The 14442-nt window shown below is 34.6% G+C and overlaps 1 long non-coding RNA gene and 1 pseudogene across 1 annotated transcript; one reads left to right on the forward strand and one right to left on the reverse strand.

The window, feature by feature from the left end:
• Positions 1 to 2221: 2221 nt before the first annotated feature.
• Positions 2222 to 9719, reverse strand: LOC121255962 (annotated as a pseudogene).
• A 750-nt stretch (positions 9720 to 10469) lies between these two features.
• On the forward strand, positions 10470 to 13532 carry LOC121255982. The gene is made up of 3 exons (XR_005938896.1): positions 10470 to 10481; positions 12477 to 12478; positions 13322 to 13532. It is a non-coding gene; the product is annotated as an uncharacterized LOC121255982 (long non-coding RNA).
• Positions 13533 to 14442: the final 910 nt, after the last annotated feature.

The following is a 14442-nucleotide window of genomic DNA, read 5'->3' on the forward strand; positions in this document are numbered from 1 at the left end:
TGGAATTGGAATGGGAATAATATATAATAACTATATATAATTAAAAGTAATAATTATTTAATTACAAGCTAGAGAGTATTGGAATAGAATGGTGCTACATGTATTTACAGTTTTACTTACATTTTTATTTACAATATTTATTTTGTTAGTTTTCTTTTGAAATAAATTTTAAATTTTAAATTTCATGATTTTTAGCATATCAATAATCGATATGTAGAAAAGTAAATTTTTTATAAGTTTTTTTTAAATATATTTAATATTTTTCTACTGGAATATTACAATTTTCATATATATATATATATATTATTTAATCACATGGTCAAATTCATTAAGTAATAATATATATATATATATAGTGTTGTAAAATGGGGAATTAAGGGCGTGAAAAAAGCACATCATGAAACGGACGTGCAAGGGGCGAGGCGAACGTTGGGCGGCATGCGAGGTGCTCGTGGCATCACAAGTATGTACGTACTCGTATGATCTGTATTATTCGGCTTTAGATCATCGAGAAATGATATTCCAAAATGCCGCACGTAGTTAAAGCCACCACCTTTTAATTGCCTGTGTGTAGCATTATATATTCTCCAGCTAGCTAGCCCCGCCCGCGGGACCACGAAAAGCTCATTGGAATGTGTGACCTTGACAGATGGGTTTGTCCAAATTTAGGGGTTCGGTCATTCATTACCCACAAACTGTCCTATTATACATGGAGTTCGACAGAATTAAAAGCACGTAAAAACACTAGAATAGATCAATTGCATACACATAAAGTCATAAACGTTGCTGTGAACTATTGGGTTGAAAAATATCGATCTAAGGTAAAGAAAAATAAAAATAGAGTAATATGGTTTAATTAGGGTTATGCTATATATATATATATAAGTTCTTTACGTATTTTATCATTCACGAAAGGATTCCAATTTATAAGCACGTGCGTCTTTCCTTATTATGCAGTAGTTATTAATTAACTATTGATGATCTTTTTCTTTTTTCTTTTTTTTTTAATGGAACTATTGATGATCTTTATATTCATTTGTAAATGGGTCATGATGATCATGATATGTTTGGGGTCTATGACCAATATTGAAATCGATGGTACTCATGTTACTAGAAAAACGGCACGTGTCATATTGTGCAAATTGTTGCATTTTATATTTGTATATATCCAATGAAAAAGACCACATCATGATGATGTATTGTGGTGGATGAGTCACTGGCCAATAATGTCAGCTTCACATCATCATGTTTATTTTGCTCATCGATCGCCGTGGTGGTTGACAGACAAGCCAAGGTAGGAGGCATATAACAAACATTGAAAAGATCGATGGTCGAGTCTCGCCGTCAATCAACTCGGAAATGTCCAATATCGTGGGCTTGATTTACAGGCTGGTTGGGTGTATGTTTTATGACTATATAAATATATATATATATATATATATATCAAATTATCTTTACAATACACGTGTAAAAATAATTCTTATCATTCATAATTCTCCGGAATAAGTAAAAATTTTCTATAGTTCAATACTTTAATTTCTTCATTTTCCGGTTTACTTTTTCTGGGAGTGCTTGGAGGAAAAACAAATAGCATATATATCTTCTTATACTTAAAATATCTATCGTTCGTTCAATGAACAGTAAGATAAATAATAATAAACAATAACTTATTTTACATTTTCTTTCTCAACAAAAAAAGTTAAGAGTGAATTCTCTCTCAGCATTTTTTAATTTTTTGTTGAAATTCAATGACAAAATGAAAATCGCCGCAAATAAAGACTATCTACAGAAATTTTTTTACGACGATCTTAAAATTATTAGAAATTGCCTATTTTCTTGTTGTGGCCTCATCTCGATATATTAGCAAGGTTCAATGAATTTATCTCAAATAATATTAATTGAGAGATCAATTTGTTTTGCTCGTAATATCAAGATTTCGGTAAAACAACCAAATTACGATCTAACTTGTTCATCATGTATTTTTGTAAGGAGCTAGAAAAATATAAGTATGTTACAACCACTTCAATTATTAAGAAAAAATATAAAATCTTAATGGTAGTTTTGAAGGAACAAGCCAAGTATTATTTATATACTAGGAAAGGATAACGTGCCCTCCACGTGTGTCCAGTTTAATTTTACATAATTTTTTGTTTTCTAAACAAAGAACTTATTTTAAAAAGTATAGAAAAAAAGTACATATATATATTGTTTATTTCTTTGGATCCAAACAGGAAAATTTGGGTTCAGCACTAGACTTCATTGGTGTACGGAAATGGGATGAATCAGTAATGCTAACACGCGGTCTTTAGTTTCACGGTATTCAACACCATGCCCATCTCCGTGCTGGTACATGCATTGAGCCATCCTTGCAAGATTCATTGCAATCTCAACAAATGTTTCCGAAAAGGGAGAACTATTGGCTGTGCGTTCTTCATTAAACTTTTTCCACGTTGTACCAATCAAAGATCTTATGAAGTCACGAGCATCTTCTTCACTGGCACCAGTATCATTCATATAGCATTGGATCGATTTAGGAACATCACCTCTCTCTACCTCAGCCTGAGTTCAATAACATGGATATAAATGTTTGCGTCTCTGTGTGTGTGTATATATACATATATATATATTTATATAAGATGTTAACCAATGTTCATGTCGAGTAGTCTAAAAATTCTTGGCGAGACTTTTATGATAGTATGGTTTACATAGTACCTTAGATGTTCCAAGATCATCGGCAAGTCGGAAAATCATTGATGAGCAATGCATTATATTCGAATACTCTTCCAAGCAACCCAAGGCTTCCTCTGTTATCGGATTTGTGATAGCAAAATAAACATGCACCAATATAATTGGTCCTGATACTGAAATCCATGCATTTTCAATATATTCTTGAAAGCTTGGTGTATTTCCGCTGTAATACCACTTCGCCTCCAACAAATAAGATTTACATAAATCTGCCCACTGAAATATTCATAATAGAGCAATGAACTAGAGGAAGTATATATAATACTTAGAAAAAAATAAATGTTAGAGAAAAAATATTATTAATTTAGTAATCAAGGTCTCACCGCTTTTTTAAGGTATCGAATGTTGTTCAACCCTTTTTCCTTGAGTGTCAAAAGCCATTTCATTGACTGAATTATGAAGAGAAAGGAAACATATTTGCATGTAATAAGGAAGTTGTTCTATTGCATTGACATCCCATCTGCAACCACAAACATTACACCCAAGTCTTTACTTCAATTGTAAGCCATACATGCATATACATATGTATATATGTACGTACGTACGTATATGAAACAGCAAAGGTGTGATATTTCCATTAATACAAACCTCTCAACAGCATCCGTGAAGAGCTCAAGTTCATCCAAAGTGCCATATACATCGTACACATCATCTATTGTTGTTACTAGTGAAAAGACTTTTGTTATCATTCTCCTATTATATCCAAACCCAGGCTGAAATGATATTCCCACTGTCCATAGGAAATTTTCCATCAACCTATCCCTTGCAAAGCTCAAAGTTTCTCCAAAGCTTGTGTTACTCCACCACCTGATTTATATGAACCAAAGAAAATTGTATCATTTTTACAATCTTAGCAATGCATTTTCACTAATGCCTTGCGAATCAAGATGCAGGCTAAGATATACTAAATGAGGATAATCAACATTGTTAATTAGTTACCTAGACATTTGTTTTAGATCTTCTTGGTGGACTGCTTGTACCGTGTTGAAATCCAATTCTGCAAACTCAAGCAATATAGGGTTCATATTTTCTCTGCTCCTATATGCATCAATGAACCACCTTGCTTCCAACCTTTGTATCCTCCAATGCAGTGGAAGCTCCAAGGCATGGCTAACCATAGCAGAAAGATTTTGATCCGTGTTTAGTTTCATGATGAACTCCTTGAGTGTTTTTGTTGCGAAATCTCTTGCTTCTTCCAAGACACTTTCACCTTCTATTAAAAGGAATGAGGCTTCATACAAGCATAGAATTCCCTTGATGTCATCACAAAGACTTTGCTCGAAACATCCTAACTCATTATTCTTGAAGCGATTGAAAATCTCTGCAATGGACAAAGATCACAACAAGTCATCAGCTGATGAGTAAATATGCATGTAATTTTAGTTGTTTCAAAGCATATACTGGCTAGCTGCAGTAAGTTGCTTATTACCTTGTGGGAAGCTATATCCATGTTGTCTCAATAGTCTAAATGCAAGAGCAGTGGCGTATAAATCATCTTTCTTGCACATATAGCCACCTTGATAATTAGTATTGTATATACTAAATTCTAGTATTGTCCTAATATCACTATCAAAGTGATAAGATATTCCAAGCCTTTGTATGATATCAATCAGCTCAAGTTGTTGTAAAGGGTCAACCACTTTGTGAAGCATCGTCCTCACTTCTCCCTTCAACTTCTCAATTCGACCCGTGCATGATTCCCCCTATTAATTCGAGTTTGTCAGTAGCCAGTTGGAGCTTATAAGGGAAGCATGTGTGGATTCCATTCAAACCAAAACAGAGCATATATAGCCGAAAATCATGCTCAATATTCTGTCACTAATTCTATATCTGGAGAATGATTCTAAGGCTGATTTCTAGGATTGTATATTGTAACAGTAGCTTAGTTTTAGCCTTACGGTTTACATGTTTCCTAAATTAGCTTTCCAATACTTTGTATATATTTTTGAACCTCTATCAATGGAAGTGTGGGAAAATTATTCATTGAAAATCACGGTAATTCTTACCTCTTTACATGGTATCAGAAGAGCCGATCTCTACCGAGTCATCGATCCAAGTTTCCCCCATGTCTACCCCATCCGATCAAAACCCAACTTTTTCTCTCAACACCCAACCTCCTTCCGCAGCCGATAAACCGCTCATTGTTCTCAACATCACTACCCAAATCAATGAAAAGTTAACTCCCTCCACCTTTCCTCAATGGCGTGCTCAATTTGAAGCACTTCTTATTGGTTACGATTTACTCGACTTTGTCGAAGGCACCCTTCGGTGTCCCTCTTCTGCTGGTAACGACGCAGATGAGCTGCACAAAACCCACTGGGTTCGACAGGATAAATTAATCCTGAGTGCTATTTTAGCTTCCACATCCCCTTCAATCACCCCCCTCATTGCTACGGCAAAGACCTCCCATGAAGCTTGGAAAAAGCTTAAAAATTTATATGCTAGCCGATCCCGAACTCGTGCTATGCAATTAAAGGAAGAACTCACTCTAATCCAGCGTGGCAATCGGTCTATCACCGAATATCTTCATGATGTGAAGGCCTTGGCTGATGAAATAGCCATCATTGATCATTCAATTTCGGATGATGACCTAACTCTTTATGTGTTGAATGGTTTAGGTCCAGATTTTCGAGAGATAGCAGCGCCTATTCGAGCCCGAGAATCCTCACTGGCCTTTGAGGAGCTGCACGATCTTCTGGTTGGACATGAAGCTTATCTTCGGCGCTTGGAAGCTGCAACGCAGCAGCTGGTTGCTTCTGCAAATTTCACCAAGACGAAGCAGTCTCCACACGGGGGCAACAGCTCGTGGTCCTTCAGGAAAAATGACGCTGCACGTGGAAATCACAATTTTAGCCCAGGCCGAAATAACAATGGAGCCCAACGTGATGGGCGTCGCTCCAACAACAACTTTGGCAGACCCAATAATTCCACTCGGCGCTACCAGCCCAAATGCCAACTCTGTGATCAGCTGGGCCATATTGCAAAGTCCTGTCCGAAAATTCATTCCCAGAATGTTTCTATCAATTGTGCCACATCTTCCAATGGACAGGATAAAACTTGGTTACTTGATTCAGCCGCTTCCCATAATATCACGGGTGATCTTTCCAATTTATCTATTCATTCCGAATATGATGGAACTGATGAAGTAATTCTTGGTGATGGTTCAGGTTTGGCAGTCTCACACATTGGTTCTTTGTCTTTGCACTCTCCTCACCGAACTTTTACATTGCGTGATACTCTTTGTGTTCCAAACCTTTGCAAAAATCTAATTTCTGTTCATCACCTTACCAAACAAAATAATGTCATTGTTGAATTTCACCCTTTTTATTTTCTTGTGAAGGACAAGATAACGGGGGCGATTCTACTAAAAGGAGCATGTGACAATGGCATCTATACCTTCCCGGACTCAATGGTGACATCAAAAAAAGTTGCTAATGTGCATGAACGGACTTCTATTGATGGATGGCACAAGCGTCTTGGGCACCCCTCTCTTAAAATTGTTCATCATCTTGTTAAGAAATTTTCTCTTCCTATTTCATCAAATAAAAATTTGTCTTCACTATGTCATTCATGTTCTATTAATAAAGCCCATCAACAACCTTTTCGTGCAAATAGTCTCCAAAGTCATGAGCCCCTTGAACTTATTTACACGGATGTGTGGGGTCCCGCTAGTTATATTGGAATTGATGGATCACGATATTACCTTATTTTTGTTGATCATTATACAAAATATATATGGTTTTATCCAATGATCACTAAATCCGGTGTTTCTAATATTTTTCCGCATTTCAAAAAGTTTGTTGAAACTCGTTTTCAAAAATCAATCAAAACATTATATTCAGACAATGGTGGTGAGTTTATTGCTTTGAAATCATATCTCTCACTTCATGGAATAACTCACTACACCACAGCCCCTCATACCCCACAACAAAATGGTGTCTCTGAACGTCGTCATCGTCACCTCGTCGAAACGGGCCTTACACTTCTTCATGATGCCAATCTTGATTTTTCTTATTGGCCTCATGCCTTTCAAACAGCCTCTTATCTCATAAATAGACAGCCCACACCTCTTCTTCAAGAAAAATCACCTTTTGAAGTTCTTTTTGGTCAAAAACCAAATTATTTAAAATTAAAAAAATTTGGTTGTCTTTGTTATCCTCTCACACGGCCCTATAATTCAAATAAAATGCAGCCCAAATCGAAAGCCTGTCTCTTTCTCGGATATTCACCCACTCAAAATGCATACAAGTGCCTTGAACCTCAAACAAAAAAAAATCTTCTTTTCCCGACACGTGTTGTTTGATGAAAGTCAACAACCTTCCATTCCCTTTCAACCCGTACCTTCCGTCTCCATCCCGAACAGTCCAGAACCTCACACTTTTCTCCCTCTTCAATTCGGTGCCCAGCAGGTTGCAGTCCCCTCATCACTAGTGTCCGGCGCAGCAGCATCCTCGCACCTTCCGGAAGGTTCACCTGCTATTGTCACGGTCTCCTCAGGTAATTTCGGATCCCCTGTTGCTTTCCCTCATGATTCTTTTCATGCTGTAGATCCCAATCATTCTAATCCGAATCCATCTTTAGATGAAAATAGGAATATTTCTCCATTAAATCTACCCACATCTTCTCCTATTTTATCTATGGATACAAACCTAGGTTCAGATTCTAATCCCCCCAATTCGAATTTCACAAACCCTCCCCAAACAAATAATCCCTCCCCACGTACTCACAACATGACCACACGTTCAATGAATCAAATTTTCAAACCAAAACAACTCCATACAGTGTCCAAATATCCTCTTCCCCCGACCATAGAACCAACGAGTGTGAGCCAAGCCATTTCTCAACCTCACTGGCGTGAAGCCATGTCCACTGAGCTTACTGCTCTAATGAAACATGGGACTTGGAACCTAGTTTTACCACCTTCAAACTGTCAACCCGTGGGCTGTAAGTGGGTTTTCCGAGTAAAAAGGAAAGCTGATGGGTCAGTGGACAGATTCAAAGCCCGTCTAGTTGCTAAGGGTTATAATCAACGTCCTGGTATTGATTACAAAGAAACCTTCAGTCCTGTGGTTAAACCAGCAACTATTAGAGCTGTTTTATCTATTGCAGTCATGAATGGATGGGATTTAAGACAAATGGATGTCAACAACGCATTTCTGAATGGTGAATTGACTGAAACGGTTTTCATGGCCCAACCCCCGGGGTTCAAGGATTTGTCCAAACCTCACCATGTTTGTAGACTGAAAAAGGCAATTTATGGGCTTAAACAAGCCCCACGGGCTTGGTACACAGCACTCAAAAATGCCATTCTTCAACTGGGTTTTCACAATTCCAAGGCTGACTCTTCTCTCTTTATTTACAGCCACGGCTCCAACCTATGTTATTTCCTAGTCTATGTTGATGATCTTGTTATTACTGGAAATAACTCAATTCTTGTGGCCAATATTATAAAGCAACTTGGTGATATGTTCTCTCTCAAGGATATGGGTTCTCTTAATTTTTTCTTGGGGATTGAGGTAATTCCCACTCGGGCTGGGTTATTTCTCTCACAACATAAATATGTTCGTGAACTGTTAGACAACACCAGTATGAGCAGTGCAAAAGATGTTTCAACACCTCTTTCTACAACCCAATCTCTTCAATTAATTGATGGTACAGCTGCTGTGAACAGCTCTGAGTTTCGTAGAGTCATTGGCAGCCTTCAATATCTTTCCTTGACACGTCCAGACATCTCATTTGCAGTCAACAAACTTTCTCAATTTATGCACAAGCCAACTACAAATCACTGGACAGCAACAAAAAGACTTCTCCGCTACTTAAAACAAACCATTTTCTATGGTATTCAGATCCACAAAACTGGTTCTCCTGTCTTAAGGACCTACTCTGATGCCGACTGGGCTGGCAATATGGATGACCGTACATCAACCTCTGCATATATTAGTTTTTTGGGCCCTAATCCCATCTCTTGGAGCTCAAAGAAGCAAAGGGCTGTTGCACGCTCCTCAACAGAGGCTGAATACCGGGCTCTAGCTAATGCAGCTTCCGAGACAATGTGGCTGTCCACTCTCTTCAAGGAGCTAGCTTTTTCAGTCCAAGAATCTCCCCAGCTGCTTTGTGATAATCTCGGAGCCACTCATCTCAGCTTTAACCCAGTCAATCATTCGCGTATGAAGCATATTCAGATCGACCTTCATTTTGTGCGTGACTTAGTGCAAAAAGGAAGCCTCCAAGTTAAACATGTGCATACTCAGGATCAATTGGCTGATCTGTTAACCAAGCCACTGTCAAAACAGCGCACAGAATTGCTACGCACCAAGATTGGTCTTGCCGATGGAAGCTCAATCTTGCGGGGGCGTATAAGGGAAGCATGTGTGGATTCCATTCAAACCAAAACAGAGCATATATAGCCGAAAATCATGCTCAATATTCTGTCACTAATTCTATATCTGGAGAATGATTCTAAGGCTGATTTCTAGGATTGTATATTGTAACAGTAGCTTAGTTTTAGCCTTACGGTTTACATGTTTCCTAAATTAGCTTTCCAATACTTTGTATATATTTTTGAACCTCTATCAATGGAAGTGTGGGAAAATTATTCATTGAAAATCACGGTAATTCTTACCTCTTTACAGAGCTAATCATGAGTGAGACACAAGTAAATTAAAACACTGCAAACACAAAAATGTACCACATATTCACTTCTCAGAGACTGGATATAGTCATGGTGCCAAATGGGAGGATGGTAATTAGCTGATCGCCTAACAACATTAATATCGGATTGGCTTGAGATCTTTTCGGTGCTCGCGGCCTTGCAATATTTGATAGCCCGAGGGACACTGCCACTAGTTCTGGATGTTACAAGATGGTAGGAGATCATGGGCATTTTAGATGGGACAAGTACACCTGTACTGAAACTGGTAGTAGGGAGTACCGAAGCATGAAGAAGGCGAAGATCCATCGAGAAATGGCCTAATTTAGTACTTAAATCTTACAGTATATATAGCATATATGGTGTTTTTTGATTGAATGGGTAATTACTTGGGACAACCTTCAGGATCGAGCATTTATCTATCTACTATATATATAAGCGTTGGATGAATAGTATTTTCGTCTAACATTTTTTTTTTCTAATTTTGTCCCTTATTTTATGAGGAATTTACTACTGGCCCCAATAATTTACAACCAAGACCAAAAACACGTGCTGAACTCAGAAACGATCATCCGTCTGAGATCAAAGCTACCCCACTCGGTGGACGCGTGCCGCGGCAGCGAGGAGACAGCACACAACAAAATGGGAGGAACCGAGCGACACGGGGAAGGCCATGGAAAGACTAGGGTCTTTTCTTGCTTCAAACGGTGTTAGATATGAAAAAAAATACATAAGTGTTAAAAAGTAATTTCCAACCTAACTATTACCCAATAGTTTGATAAATGTTTTCTTAAATTAATATACCAATTGCCCATAAAATTGTAATAACAAAATAAAATCTTAAAACAATAAATTTTATTTCTTTCCAATATTTTTTTCCTTTTAACTCGTACTTTAATAACTAATCCAAATTTAACTTTTAAAATTTGCAATGTATTACAATTTTTTCTAATTTTTTTGTAGTTATAACTGATGAAAATTTATATTATAATTATATGATTAAATTATTTAACACTTAATAATGTACTTTCTAAGTTTAAAATTAACACCTTATTATAAAAAAATAAATCGTAATAAAATTGTAAATGTGAATATTAACAAATAATAATCTCTTTGTTAATTTTAGATGTAAAGTATATTTCAAGGTATATGATATGGCTACATAGCTATTCATTCAACGAATCTGTTGAGACTTGGTATGAATAGGGACGACAAACACCAAGAGCAAAATTCATTGAGCTATTTTTGTATGGTAGTGAAAATGAGAAAACTTGGGTGGGTTGGGGGGAAAGGAAGGTGAAAATAATACATAAAAAAAATAAGAGAGAAAGAAATAGATAAGGAAAAAAAATACTAAATTTTAAAATCAAATTTTTTATTCTTAATATAACTTTAATTTTATTTTTTATAAAATAAAATGATGAATTTTAATAAATATCTCTTAAGAGAATAAAGTCATCTAAATAACGAGAGTTCATAACATAAAATAAATTAATAAATATTAAATAATATTCTTAAAATAATAAAATCATTTAAATAAATTATTTTTCAAACTATATTATTTTCGAAACTCCAAAATATAAAAACATTTCTTTGAAAATTAGTCTTTGTTCAATTACACTACAAATACCTCATTTAAAATGATTTTAGTAAAATATTTAAAAGATTTTATAATCCTTGACTCTATTTAAAAATCATCGCCTAGATTTAGGATAAAGATATTAAATTTATAATGACTTTTTTTTTTTTAAATACTATTCATCTTCTCCAATATAATATAGGAGATGATGAGATAAATTTTTTTACTGTAATCATTATTTCTACTTTTTTAAAAAAATAAAAAATTATGTAAAATTAAACTGAACGTTGTCCTTACCATGTAAAATTAAACTCATTATTTCTAGTTAGTATCTTACACATAATAAGTGCCGATCAGCAGGCCTTCGTCCATTATTTTTTTCCCATTTTGCCCCTGTATTTCAATTCATTTAGCCTATGTTTGACGTCCTCCGTTTTATTTTTTCCATTTTCCCCTTACTTTTCTATTTCTATTTGTTTTCTGCTTCCATCCATCACTTCTGCAGTCCTCTATTTTTATTTTCCATTTTTGCCCACGCTTTTTTAATTATAGACTGTTTGCCCTTTGTTATTCTTGGAATTGCAGAAATTGGATAAATTTTATTTTTCCTCCCCGCTTGGATGGTTTGGCACTTGTTACTCTCGCACCGCTTCGACCGTTTGAAGTTTGATATTATCAGAATTGCAGAAACCGGATTATTTTTTCTTTACCTTCACTTCTGCCGCTTCCACCGATTCACGCTTCATATAAGAGTGATTGTCCTCAACTTGACTCTCTCCTCTATTTGCTCCTACGTTCTTCTACCTCTTAATTCTCTCACCTTTAAAATCAAGATCCTCTCATTCACATCGCACAAACATTCAATGGAGGGTTGTTAGATCTATTCCTCACTTTGAACTTTCAAAATTAACTAGGTATGGAGTTCTTTTTCTTTTCTTCAGTTAATTTTCCGTTTGTTTTAAAGTATAATAAAGAAACTGATATGCATCTGTTTTTGTTTTCAATTATGCCATATACCATATCTGCTCTTATGGCATGTTCATACACGTAAATTAAAAAAAGTTGCAAACTGCAGGCTATTTATCACATGTTTGGTGCACATGAAAGTTCAAAAATTAGAGACTAGGCTGAAAGAATAAAATTCCCATCTGAACAGCTATGATGGATATCTTTTTTCTTATTTTCAAAATTAACATCGTATATAATTGTTTGGCTTTTGTTGTCAGTTAATTTTTCATTGATTTTAAATTATATTGAAACTGATATGCCTCTGTTCATTTTTGTTTTTATCACATGGTTCATACACATCTAAATTAAAAAATTACAAACTACAAACTACCTAAAAGGTATAAAATAAAGTTCTCATCTAAACAGATATGCTAAAATCCAAGCCACAAAGTGTTTATCAGATAGTTGCTACACATGCATGTTAGAAAACTACTCACTGCAAACTAGAAGACTAAGGATGCTTAAAATAAACTACATATGATCATCCATAAAAAGCTGTAAAATAAGCTTCTTATCTAAACATATATGCAAGTTAAGAAACTACAAACTATAAACTCAAAGAATAAAACTATATATGCACATCGTTAAAAGCTGTAAAATAAAATTCCCACTTACACAAATATGCTATATATTTTACATCTCCACACTTTCAAGCTTAATAATTACATATAAAAAAAATCACAATCACAAACATGTAATTTGCAAAGATCTCTTACCTCCTCTAGAAGAAGAAAATGGAGAAGGACAACTACTCCACCAATAAGAAAAAAAAAAAGATGATAAGAAAATAAACAAACTTAGAAAAATAAATTTGTAACTTAACAGATTTGAATTACAAATACTCAGATATAGAGTTAGAAGTATAAATCTGTTGAAATTTATAAAGATAAAGACAAAAAATTACTCAAGGGCATCTGAGGTAAGGACCTCTCGGATCTGGGATTTAATGTAAAGATAAATCCAGATACTAAAAATAAGAATAAAACTATAGATCTGTACAACAACAAAAATAAAAAAGGATCAAACTTTGTACAATAACATATCTTAGTCATAATTTCTCAAATGTACAATAAATGTCTACATCTGCCAAGTTCAGAATATAAATAAAAAAAATCCACGTGAAAAAAAAACCAAATATCTAGTACAATAGACTTGGAGAAGAACTGCACAAGCAACAACAACAAAAAACGTAAAATGAGACAAGAAACAAAAAAAAAAACAAAAACAAATTTGTAGTCCAACAGATCTGAATCAGAAGTGTTCAGATTTAGAGTAAGAGGTAAAAATCTTTTCAAATTTATAAACATGAAAAGACAAAAGTAAATAAATTGAGGGATCAGAGACAAAAATTATAACTCTGTAGAACAAATGAAATAGAAAAGAATCGGAGTTTATATACTAATAGATACCAGTCAAACTTCTTGAAATGTAGAATAAAATGTTCAGATATTTCAGAGTTTATAAAGATGAGCAAGAAAAAAAATCTGAACTAAAAATTCACAGATGTAATAGAAACAAAAAAAAAAAAAAAAAAAAGACCTGAAAAATAAAGAAAAGAAAAACAAATATAATATATAGTGCATCACGTTTGAATAAAAAAAATTGAATGATTTATACTCACTATCTACAGTTCTTCAAATCGGCAAAAATGAGACACGGGGAGGGTAAAAAATTAAAATCTAGAGCATGGCAAGCAATGTATGCAATATTCATCATTTTTGTTGGACGACAAAGACTAAATGCAAAATAGAGAATTGCTATCCAAGAAAAACACATAGAGAAAAACAACGACAGATATTAAAAAACATGCAAAGAACAAAAAATAAAAAAAAAATGCTCAAACCGTGTACGCTAACAGATCTGAGGCAAAGTTTCACAAATTTAGACTAAAACGTCAAAATTTGTCAGTTTAAAAATGAGAAAAAAAAAACCAAACAATAGATCTAAAAATTAAATACAGAAATTCATAAGAGATATCTTTTCAAACGACTCCAGAAACAATAAATAAACATCACTCGATAAACAAAAAAAAAAAAAAACCTAGATCTAAACATGGTCTCTTCAACTGTGCCAAGATCTGCTCAGATCTTTAGAGAAATAAAAACAATAGCAACAAGAAATGTGAAAAATAAGTGAAAAGTAATCGTGTAGACTAACAAATCTGAGCCAAAACTTCGCAGATCTAGACTAGAATGTCTACATCTGTAAAGTTTATAAAGATAAATAAAAATAAATTCGAACAACACATCTAAAAAATAATAAATAAGTTCATAAGAGATATATTTTCAGACGATTTCAGAAACATGAAACAAATATCAATCGAGAAGCCAAAAAAAAAAAAAAAAAGCAAATCTAAACAAAGTCTCTTCGATGAAGGTTTGTTTGGATCTTTACGGAAATACCAAACCATTACATATCAGACGCAAGTAGAAATTTTCTACATATCTGAAAAATCTCAGAT

This window comes from Juglans microcarpa x Juglans regia, chromosome 3D (genome assembly GCF_004785595.1).
Source record: "Juglans microcarpa x Juglans regia isolate MS1-56 chromosome 3D, Jm3101_v1.0, whole genome shotgun sequence".
In the NCBI taxonomy this organism is placed as follows: domain Eukaryota; kingdom Viridiplantae; phylum Streptophyta; class Magnoliopsida; order Fagales; family Juglandaceae; genus Juglans; species Juglans microcarpa x Juglans regia.